Raw genomic sequence first — 9,589 nt, forward strand, 5'->3', positions numbered from 1 at the left:
TGACGTAATCGCGATTATTTTTCAAAATCGTTTCCCTGTTCAAAAACTTTCATATATTTATTAAAAAAAAGTCAAAAATAGTGAAAATAGCAGATCTACAAGCTATGCGACACGTTGTGAGCTTGTAGATCGGCTTTTTCCACTTTCAATGTTCTTTTTTGAAGCGGTGAAAACCGCTTCCAATGAGTGGCTTTGTGTGTCCCACGCCCATATATGAGAGGAGATCAGGAAAGCTGTACAACAGCTGGAATACATCGGTATTTAAGGGCTTTCTAGACAGGCTGCCAACAGGGCAGCTAACATCTGTGGGTCCTCAACACTGCCAGTAGTGTTTGTCGTGTAGGGGGGATGTTTGAATACTAACCATGACTTGGTAAGCCTATGTGCACTGGTTTTGTATGCTATTGCGGTTTTTACTGTTGTTTCAGAATTGGAAGAATGTATAGATCACAGAGTTCATAACTCTAGAACACATAGAATAAAGGTTCACCGCTTCACTTCGAACCGAGGTTTGATTTTTAAGTTGCAAACATGTCTTTGTATATTTAGGTTATGTGTCATATCTGCCATATGCAACTTCAAAGCCTAAAAGCCAAACAGAAATGTAATTGTCAACGACAAAAACACAATTAAATCGTTAATCGCAATTATTTGAGTGACAATTAATCGTCATGTAAAATGCCAAAACCTGATCACAACAAATCCAACTCTGTCCGATCTAATGTTGGAGGATATGGATTAACATTTTTCTTTGGTACAGGGGGTCCCTGTCATGGCGGTCCCTGCTGTCCTGAACATGTTGATGTCCTCACAGAAACAGTAATACAAACAATACACAGTGTGTGTGTGTGTTCGTGCACGCGTGCGCGCATGAATTAAACATACAACATTAATAAAGGAGCGTGTGGCGTGTGGGGCTCATTATGAGGCGTAACACACAGGCGCTGGCGTGTCATTCGTCATAATTAGGGCTTTGAGCGGAGCTGTTGTGAGCCAGGATGTGTCTGTGCTCATCCTGCACCCTGGGAGGTCCGCCTGTCCCTCACATGTGCGCAGCTCTGACACGTCGTACACTTAATCGTTACCGGGCCGCAAGCCTCGGCCACAACCACTGACAGCATGATGCATGGTGGGGGGGTCCCCGGTGGTTCCCCGGACCCCGTCAGGGAATTCATTTGGTATAAGGGTTAGGGCTGCCTCTGGGGGCAGCATGCATCTCTTTTATTTTTTCCTGTGTAGAAACAGGAACTTGGCTTGGCTCCTCCCCCATTCTTAGTTCACTTCCTCCCGGGTGCACTGCCCTAACACTTAAAGAGGCGGTGCCATAGTTTTGTACTTTTTCTGTATAGTATGTGTCTATGGAGCTAACATTACTCTAATAGACCAGAAGGTGTGGTTATTATTGCGACCGAAGGTCGCAGTATACCATGAGAAATGTCGTAGCTTGTCCGTCCGTCTTTCAGTACAGGAAGTGATGTCACGTTTCTTTCCGTACAGGAAGTGATGTCACGTGACATCACCTCATCAAAGATCAAATCCTGGATATTCATACTGTCACTGTGACATCACAGGTGATATCACAGTGACAGTCCATATATGGGTATCCCTGATGTCATTATATCACTGGCCAGATGGCAAAGGCATGGCCCATATCTGTGTGGCTGGTTCAGATAGGGATCTCCATGTATCTATGTGGCTGGTTCAGATAGGGATCTCCATGTATGGGCATAAAATATATTGTATGTATATGGATACATATTATTATTAATAAAGGATAAAATAGAATAAAAAGTCCATATATGGTCATTCCCAGAAACAAAATCCCTTTTATGCCCATATAAGGAGATTTCTGATCAATCAATCCCAGGCCGAAAACGTTAATATTAAGTCCATATATGTATATGGATATATATTAATAAAGGATAAAATAAATAAAATGTCCATATACAGTATGGGCATTCCCAGATGATGCCCTGTTAGGGTACCCCCTTATGCCAATATATCCCCAGGCATCAAACCCAGGTCCTAACTCGCCAAGGCCCTGCTTGGCTTTACTAATTAACATACATTTTATGCCCATATATGGAGATTCCTAAAGGGCGAGCCGCGAGTAAGACACCCTGAGGTGTCTTACTAGTAATATGCACGTAAGGCAAAAGGCCCAACTGAAATAAACCACTTTAATGACAACATAAAATCATCCCCTCCCCTTTTTACCATTCAGCAACAGCTGTGGGTGCAGCTGGGTCTCCACCCACCTGACAACCAGGTGTGTATTAATGAGCATAATTAATGAGTATATATATATATTTTGGGGAAAAAAAGTTTAATCATGATACCTGATGATCATGTTTTAGGTGGGGGGTGAATCATGGCACCCCATCATCCTTAAAGGAGTAGTTCACCCCCAAAATGACTTTTTTTCTATTGATTACTCATGCCATGGAGAGTAGAGTTCAATAATATTTTTTGGTTTTTGTCACATTCCCAAGACAAAAATTTGATTTGAGTAAATTTACCCCCGTTGATTCCCGTTTCGAAACGGGTCACCATCCGAAATGAATGGGGGTACATTTATTGTTATCACATTTATGTCTTAGGAAAAAAACTAAAAATATTATTGAACTCTACTCTCCATGGCATGAGTAATCAATAGAAAAAAAGTCATTTTGGGGGTGAACTACTCCTTTAACACTTTCTAAGCCGAAATAGAATGGGGGTTGGTAGATTAGCCGTGAAATTTCTATTATTGTATTGTGATCGAGACATAATATTATGTTTATAAACATGAGCCCGCAGCCCCTCCATCTTGAACAGCGCCGTTGTTTTTTATTATTTTTTTCCCCCCAGGTCAGTAACTCACCGTGATTTTCTCGATCTCCGTTGGGATAGAATGGGTGTTTTGGCCGATCATCGATCTCCCCGTGCGTTTCGCGTGCGCGATCCATTCACGTAAATGTCCCCGCAAATAGTCCATGTGTGACTCAAGAGCAGAACTGAAAAGTTTCGCTAGCATAGCCCCTAGCATGGCTGCTGTAGAAGAACCAGGGTACAGACAGTAACCGAATGGGATAATGTGCCTTGGAAAAGGAAAGGCCAATGACATCACTTCTGCTTCATCTCAGCCCAGCCATGAGCTATCGGTGCACGAGTGGTGACTAGGGAAGGTTAGACGATCGCCGATTTTCGGATCAAAATCATTTATTCCGGTTTTAATGACAAAGTCCGGGAAAGTACGACGTGGCTGAGACTCCCCGCTGGGATGTTCGATAGAGTACGGTTTTAACATTAAGGGGCTCCCCGTGGCTTTGAAAGGGTTAACATTGGTCAGTGCAGTGGTCAAATGGGTGGGCCATGCACACATACAGGTGGGGTGGTGGGGTGGTCACCCTGCCTGTACAGAGGCAAACCCATAGACCGTAAAAAGTCAGCATGTGCCATTTCACATACTAAACTGCGACCTTCGCTCGCAATAATGGTGGAAGTGTTTCCAGGTTAATGTGCCAGAGGGGGTAAAGTGTGTCACAATGTCACTGATGATGACGCCTGAACCTGCCTTCTGTCTGACATGGAACCAACAGCACATATGTACACACACACACACACACACACACACACACACACACACACACACACACACACACACACACACACACACACACACACACACACACACACACACACACACACACACACACACACACACACACACACACACACGCACGCACGCACGCACGCACGCACGCACGCACGCACGCACGCACACACACACACACAGGCCCATCTGTCTGCATACACACACACACATATGCACTTGCCAGCAAGCATGTAACCCGCTGTCACGCTGATGTTGCCAGTCTGCTGCTGTAGAGGCTCTTAGCCAATCACCAGGCTCTGTTCTCATCTTAAGGTATAGTCACACTTGAAGGTGACTTGAGGACCTCCTACACATTCCACTGCTTATAAACCTTCTTGATGTGAAAGAAGAAGGTGACGATGAAAAGCGAACGTTGGGAGGCCAATGAACTCACTTTCTGAGACTAATTATTATTATTACAAAAATACAGATTACAGAAAAACCACTGAATGTTGAAAGTTCAGTTATTTTTAGTTTATCTTTTTCTTTTGGTGTAATTGAGGTCAGGAAACGTCTAAAAAAAGCCTAAACTAAATGTAAATTTGAAGTCATAAGACTTAGTGATAAAATAGTGAAAATAGCCTCACAATGTGAGGCATTGTGCGCTTGTAGATCTGCTATTTTCACCATTTTGTGCAACACTTTTGTATGATGATACATCAAAATACATACATAATTTGAAACTTAGGAGGTTTCTTTTTTATATATATTTTTTATCCCATTATTTTGTAACCCATTTTTTCACCCAGTGCCAATTGCCTAAGTAATCCTGGGCTCTGCTCTCCCTCTGCCGCGCCTGGGGAGACAACAGACTGACCTCATGCTTCCTTCTATGCATGAGTAGTCCAAGTTGCTTCTTTTCACCTGACAGGGGGGATTTCCCCGGTTTGGACGTAGCGCGTGGAAGGAATACGTTACTCCAACCAGTTCCTTTCCCCTCCATCAGGCGCCCCGGCTGGCCAGGGGGAGGCATTATAGAGACCAGGATTACTGCATGTTTTTGTGAGGGTATCTACCCTAGGAGACACGGGGAGAACATGCAAACTCCACACAGAAAGGCCCTTTTGCCAACCCCACCTAGGGTGTGGGCGCTGATGACGCGGAGGAGAGAACACGCCACAAGGTTTCTGCCCGACGGTGACGATATGGACGCTTTAGTGGACGTTGAGGACAAACCAATCAACATTAGCAGATAATTGTGGCGGCGGTTAAAATCATGAGGACAATTTAATGCTGTGAACGACCGAGGACACGAGACACACTGTCACACTGAGCCAAACCGACCGTTACAGGGACACCATGCACACATGCACACACGCACACACACACACACACACACGCACGCACACACGCACGCACGCACACACAGATGACTCACAGACTCTCTCTCCCTGTCTCGGTGTCTCTCTCTCTCTCCCTCACGCACCCGTGCACGCTCTCTCTCTCATACACACACACGCGTGAGCTCACACACACCAATTTCTGTAATCTCTCATTATCTGAACAACAATGAGCGATTAACCCCGCGAACCTCATCAGGATGCCTATTCTGGGGGAAAACAGTGGGGGAAAAAATGACGATATACACGCTCACAAGAGAGTGTAGACTCTACACCAACTCTCTTGTGAGCTTGTAGATCAGCTATTTTTGAGCTCTACACTGTAGAGCCAAGTGAGAACAGAGGGTTTAAGTCAGGGGTGCCCAAAAGGTAGATCGTGATCTACCAGTAGATCACAAAGGCTGTGCAGGTAGATCACATGACAAAAATGTAAAGAAAAATATTCATGAACAATTCTGTCACATCTGTCACTTGAATTAGTGACAGTAATGAGTGACTGATTGATTGACATAAAAGGGGCCTGTCAGCTCCCTTCATGGCTTCTAAAGTAAGCAAACCACCCAATGCAATGTTTTGTTTTCAAGAGTCAGTAGCATTACAAATAACCCCCAAAACATACACTTCCACACAGAACGGGATTACCTTTTTCCCCACTATTTCCCATTTCAAGTACGTTTGTCTTATATGTAACACGAGTGACGATATTCCAAAGCCACCTCAGGTACATCTTTATTGGGGTGGGTAGATCATGTCAAGCTGGTCATTTTAAAAGTAGCCCTCACTTCAAAAAAAGTGTGTGCACCCCTGGTTTAAGTGATTCATGAGCTGCCGTTCAGGAAGAATAATGGCCTTCAGTTGTGACTGGACTGATTTAAAATGTGTTGTTTTTTCAAATCAAATAGGCTGCTGGCTGGCTGGCGGGGGTCTGTCTCCCGAAAGGTCGACGCACTTTTAGTCAAAATGAAACTTTGAATGTCACTGCATTCCTTCATTCGTTCAAGCGCACGCATGCATGCACGCACACACACACACGCACAAACGCACGCACGCACGCAGGCACACACACACACAAATCACAAATGCACATTTCTAATCCTCCCCCCCCCCCCTCCCCCCATTTACTGAACCACTTGAACCCCAGCATGCTTATTCTGCTGGGAGCGTGGGCCTAAAACAGCAGTTCTACAAAGATCTTTGAGAGCTGTGTTGCTATGTATTGGGGAAAGGTGTAGTCTGTATAGATGATGCTGGTCCAAACGTGCATGCAACTTACTGTAGGTCCATGTTTACTAATAATAGAGGCTTTAACCCTGCAAGGCCCAGCGTTGCTTTTTGGCAACATTTTTTAAATCATTTTTTTAAAAATGTTATAGTTAGTTTTCCTGTTCTTTTTTCACATTAACATCACCATTAAATCCTATTGTTTAGTATTACAATGCCATTGTCCACGATATTTGCATATAAATACCCCCCACAGGGGCTGACATTCACACCTCCCAGAGAAGTTGAAATTCCAGCGTCTGGACGAACAACATCTCACTTTTTAACTGAAGCTATTCCTCACTAAAACATAAGTAAAATGCCTGTAATATTTTTTTTCGTGATCAGTAGAATGTCTAGAACACATGCATATGTTAATATTGTGGAAAAATATCGCCAAAATGCAAATTAGAGCATGATTTATGATTTATGGCTATAAAACCTTACAAAAACATTATACATTTTTTAAAATTACATTTTCCTGTGATTAGGACTCCTACAACACCATCTGATTTAAAAAAAAAAAATTTTGGCCAGTAGAAATTAATTCGGGCCTTGCAGGGTTAAGTGGTTAGACCCATTTTATACCTGATCGGTTCGTCTCTATCACAGGCAAACAAACAAGTTTAGCGGCAAGAATGGATGAGAATATATCTACTGGGGAAAAGTAGGGTGGGAAAAAACTGCTTGCCGTGTGTGAGAGAGAATGTGTGCATTTTTCAGAAGAAAAAACACGACGATCAAACAATTCTATCCAACACTAGATTAGCACAGAAGCAACATATAGAAACCAACGAGACGCCACAATCAGAGCAGAGAGAGAGAGAGAGAGAGAGAGAGAGAGAGAGAGGAGAGAGAGAGAGAGAGAGAGAGAGAGAGTGTCATTGTCATTAAACATGTCTCATTTGCCTCCAGGGTGTCATGATGACCACATTTGATAACAATAACAATAACAATAACAATAACAATGCTCATGCTCACAGGACCTGCCAGGCCTGTTTATTCCATCCCATCTATTACATTTATCAGCTGATGCATGGGAAATATTGTCCAAAACCCACGTATCTCAGCCTTTAAACTTTGGAGACGTTATTTCTTTCGTAAATCAAAGCTCTACTTCATCATGAAATAATGGTGAAAACAGCAGATCTACAAGCTAGAGCAAGGGTCTTCAACAGGGGGTCCGGGACCCCTAGGGGGTCCTCAGAGTTACTACAGATGGTCCTCCAACCTGTAGTAACGTGACTTTTTTGTTTCTTTTGTTTCTTCTGTTTTATATTAACCACCTGAACCCTAGCATCCATATTCTGAGCACATTAGCAAAAAATAGCAGATCTACAAGCTCACAGTGCCTCTCGCTGCGAGGCGTTGTGAGCTTGTAGATCGGCCAAGCTTGTAGATCGGCCAAGCAAGAGGTTTGGTGTAGAGTACTACAAGTACAGAGAGAAAGGTCAATTTAAGTATTGACGGTTCAAGTGGTTAAATATCTGAAAACACAAATTGACATGAGTCCAAAATACACTGATGATTGTGCTGTCAAACAATGAAACTATATGGAATCTATGAACAGGTTGTGGGGGTCCCTGCTTCATCTCTCTCTCAACTAAGGGGTCCTTGGCCTGAAAACGTTGAAGACCCCTGAGCTAGAGAGGGAGAGAGAGAGAATGACTGAACGACTGAATGACAGACAGACAGACAGACAGACAGACAGACAAGAAGGAATTCTCTCCTTACCTGGACCTGTGTTCGTCATCCGACCTCCGTGCCCAGCGTTCCATCCTTTCCCCCGGTCGGTCTCTCTCTCTCTCTCTCTCTCTCTCTCTCTCTCTCTCTCTCTCTGGTGAGAGAGTGTACTATGTGTGATGGTGCACCTGTAGAGGCAGAGCATCCACAGCGCTCTCTCTCTCACGCAGCATCAGTACCATCTCCTCTCCTCTCCTCTCCTCACCGCTCCGCTCCGCTCTGCTCTGCTCTGTGTGTGTGTGAGCAGCGAGCGCTCCGCTCTGCCTACTGGATGACGGCACCGTGGCGGCGTGCACGCTCTCTGTCCCTGGAAGGCATTAGAACATGACAGCTAAGTGTGTGATCTGACTCTCTCTCTCTCTCGCAATCTCGATCTCTCTCTCTCTCTCTCTCTCGCAATCTCGATCTCGTTCTCTCCCCGTCTCTATTCACTTAAATTGAAATCACCCCACCGGCATAAATGTAACGGTGACAGTATTGCCAAAGCATCAAGTGCATCTCTTTCTCTCTCTCTCTCCGTGTGTGTGTGTGTGTGTGTGTGTGTGTGTGTGTGTGTGTGTGTGTGTGTGTGTGTGTGTGTGTGTGTGTGTGTGTGTGTGTGTGTGTGTGTCTGTCTTATGAAAAAAAAAATCATATAATAAGACTAAGAATAAGACAACAGTAACAGTGACAGTATAGCCAAAGCATCAAGTGCATCTCTTTCTCTCTCTCTCCGTTTCTCTCCCTGTCTCTCCCTGTGTGTGTGTGTGTGTGTGTGTGTGTGTGTGTGTGTGTGTGTGTGTGTGTGTGTGTGTGTGTGTGTGTGTGTGTGTGTGTGTGTGAAAAAAATGATATAATAAGACGAAGAATAAGACTGTAACAGTTACAATTACAACATTGCCAAAGCATCTGTCAGGGTGAGAGAGTACTGTGTTGAGTGGCCGGTGAGGTGCGTACTGGAGGGAATAATGAAATAAGGTGGGATGAGGGAAAAGAGAGACAGAGAGAAAGAGAGAGACAGAGAGAGAGAGAGAGAGTGACAGAGAGAGAGAGGGTGTTGGTGGTGAGGAGGTGGGGTGGAGAGGATGACAGAAACGGAGGGGAGGTGATCCGCACGCTCCCCCAGTTCCGCGATTGGCGGCACACGAGAGGTGTGTGTGTGTGTGTGTGTGTGTGTGTGTGTGTGTGTGTGTGTGTGTGTGTGTGTGTGTGTGTGTGTGTGTGTGTGTGTGTGTGTGTGTGTGTGTGTGTGTGTGTGTGTGCGTGCGCGTGTGCGCGCGCGCCTGTGAGAGAGACAGTGAGTAAAATACAGTGTTTTCATCTCTCTCCACCTCACGCTGTCAGCATCCCTGACTCTACGCTGGTCAGAAGAGACAGCGAGAGACAGAGACAGAGACAGAGACAGAGACAGAGACAGAGACAGAGACAGAGACAGAGACAGAGACCAAGACAGAGACAGAGACAGAGACAGAGACAGAGACCAAGACAGAGACAGAGACAGAGACAGAGACAGAGACAGAGACAGAGACAGAGACAGAGACCAAGACAGAGACAGAGACAGAGACAGAGACAGAGACAGAGACAGAGACCAAGACAGAGACAGAGACAGAGACAGAGACCAAGACAGAGA

Source organism: Nannobrachium achirus, assembly GCF_963921795.1.
Source record: "Nannobrachium achirus genome assembly, chromosome: 18".
NCBI classification, from domain to species: Eukaryota; Metazoa; Chordata; class Actinopteri; order Myctophiformes; family Myctophidae; genus Nannobrachium; species Nannobrachium achirus.